Below are 2,795 nucleotides of genomic sequence, written 5' to 3' on the forward strand. Positions count from 1 at the left end.
TTTTTATGTATTTATGTTGTGTGTTATGGTAATAATTTATTCTGATTTGTACTGCAGCACAAATTGGGGAGAGGCCATCGCGAGCAGTTCATAACAATAACGGGAGCTAGGTAATCTCATAGTTGGCAATGATTTTGTTTGATGGAAGACCTTGAATTGAATTGATTACTTTGTTTGTTTAGTATTGACTGGGGATCACGTGATCATTGTGGGCATAGTTATATTCTCTATGTCAATTATGTTTTACTTAAGACAACATCATTCATCTTGAAATTACATTTTAGTTTTGTTCCTGTTATTTTCTACTTCAGCTGAATTATTCAAATTTGTTTCTCAAGTGCATAGATCTCTTCCTGCATCTATGCTCTCCATTCTTAAAACTTGGAGGCCTTTCTTTTGAATCCCCTCAGATATGTTTTCTTTTTAGGCGGTGCTATATATTTGGCATGCGCCTTGAGCCCAACTAGCTGACAATGAAGCATGGTCGATGTCTCACTTGGAGAGGTTGCACAGATAAGATTTTCTATTGTACTCAGAATCAAGGTTTGATTGCTTTTCCATTTTGAGGCCACAAGGCTTTAGATATTCTATTTTAATTTCTCCATTTTTTTGGCTTTTGGCAGGCTGATTCATGAATCATACATTTTGACAGGTTATCTTTTATGTGTATCATCAAGTTTTAGTGAAAACTCTAATGACCTGAGAATTTTTTTTGTAGCATCAAGTTTTAGTGAAAACTCTAAGTTCATCAAGGGCTGCTAGATAGGAAGCAGAGTCACCGGGCAACAAGGTAATATCTTAATTCAATTGTATTCAGGGTAAAAATCTTCCATAATTGGCTTGATTCACTTTACTGTGACACTGTTTAGATCATCACTGAAAATGAAAAAGAATCTGAAAATGGTATTTTGTTCTCTCTTTTTTTAAGTCTCATGTTGATAATTGTGTAATCATTCACTTCCTCTTTAATGTACTGTAGAGGGTGAGTTATTAATTGAGTTTGGCTTCCCGGAATAAAAATATCATGTCGGCAATGGCATGATATTACATGTGATAGCTATGGGAGATTTATATGCCTTTAGTGGAGAGTTTAGTGTTTGAGTCTAGAAGACTATTTCCCAATGTTGGTTAGTCTTTGGAACTAGGATTCATGCTTAAGTTAGGAAGTGAAAAATGAACTCCATTCCATGGCATTTCTTTGTAGCAACCTCTACCTGTCACGGTTCTAATTGATTGATGCCTGCGACATTGTCTTTAAGGTTCTTTTGCATTTTTATGGTCTCTTTCATGTTTCTCTTTAAACAGCAGAGGTTCAAAAGATAGGTAATAGATATCATGTTTAATTGTGAATCTGTTCCAGCTTTCCAAATATGTGAGATGTGCTTTGATTTTAGCATACAATGGAATGATGCTTGCAATGCTTGCAAATTCATCGTATATAGACAAAGAGACATTGTGGATGATGATGTGGACTAACTAAGTAACAAAACTTTTGTATTCCTTCTTTGCAGGAACAGAAAACTAGAGCATAACTATTACTGTTTGCTTATTAATTTACTTATAGTAGTATGTTTGTAATGGGGTATTTTGGTTTCTAAAAATTAAAAGGGGGGGTGGGTGGTTGTTATATTTTATCATTACTTTGAAACTAGCTAGCTTCTTTTCTTTTGGTTTGAGAAATGCTTGCAATGATATCCCTCAATCTAAATTCTAAGATCAGTCCCAATTCATTTGAATTAATGCCATTAAATAACAAGGCCATTGGTACTGATTTTCTACTCTTAAATGTAAAAGTTGAAGACCCCGGTAAAGCCATCTTATATGTTGTCATAATATTCTTATGTTTTAACAGTAAAAAGAAAGGAAGATAATTGATGATACTGGTGACTATGAGGTAAGATTTTCAGTTTGCTTCTCTCATAATATTATTTAATGTAAGGGGAACCTATGTCGATTTGTATGACAATATTTAAAAAACAAAGTTTCCTTATTAGAAGAGGAATATTGTGTAATGTATTTTAAGCTTATCACTTGAATAGAGCCTTATAGATTCTCACTTGGATAGAGGGAAGAGACTTTGGAAAAATGGATGGAAAGAATAAGACTCTCTGCTACTTAATCTTTGCTAGGCTATTTGTAATAGCATTCCAATGTTATTATAGTTCCATTTATATATTGTCAACTGGATCCATTTTTCTGTCTATATTGTAAATCACTTTTTATGTTTAATTTTCAAGACAGTTTAGTCCAGAAAAATAATCCATATGTTTGTTGTTGTCGCAGGTGGTGATTTCACTAAGTTGGAGGCTTTATGATTTGGTGCAAGAATTCCTTGGTAGAGGAGGCTGTAATATAGAGTTAGAGAGAATCCACGATTTGAATTATTTTTACTGGATATGTATGTCGCATATATGAAAGCGTGTATTTTTTGTTTTATGTGGGTGATGTTGAGTTGATCCTAGATTTATTCAAAGGATATTTGTCATATCTGTATACAGTTCTATTACATTACCTATCCAATAAGAAGTGTGCTCTCATGGATATTCAATATTGGTTTAACTAAAATGTTTAGATGCCCATGGATGGTTTGTTACAACCTATCTCTAACGGACTGTTTGGTTTGAGGGGAAGGAAAGAAAAAGATTGCAAGAGGAAAGGAAGCACACATTCCAAAATCCTTTCCTTCATTTGGTTTAGAAGAAAGGATGGAGGGAAGGAAGAATCTTGGTGGGACCCACTCGACAAAACTTTCCTCCCAAATTGGACGGAAACCTTAGCAAAGCTACACAATTTTG

The 2,795-nt window shown here is 34.1% G+C and overlaps 1 long non-coding RNA gene across 1 annotated transcript; it reads left to right on the top strand.

Moving 5' to 3' along the window:
- The first annotated feature begins 354 nt into the window (after positions 1–354).
- Positions 355–2,571, top strand: LOC130742516 (uncharacterized). The gene is made up of 3 exons (XR_009021175.1): positions 355–543; positions 719–790; positions 2,284–2,571. It is a non-coding gene; the product is annotated as an uncharacterized LOC130742516 (long non-coding RNA).
- The last annotated feature ends 224 nt before the right edge of the window (positions 2,572–2,795 follow it).

This window comes from Lotus japonicus, chromosome 3 (genome assembly GCF_012489685.1).
Source record: "Lotus japonicus ecotype B-129 chromosome 3, LjGifu_v1.2".
NCBI lineage: Eukaryota > Viridiplantae > Streptophyta > Magnoliopsida > Fabales > Fabaceae > Lotus > Lotus japonicus.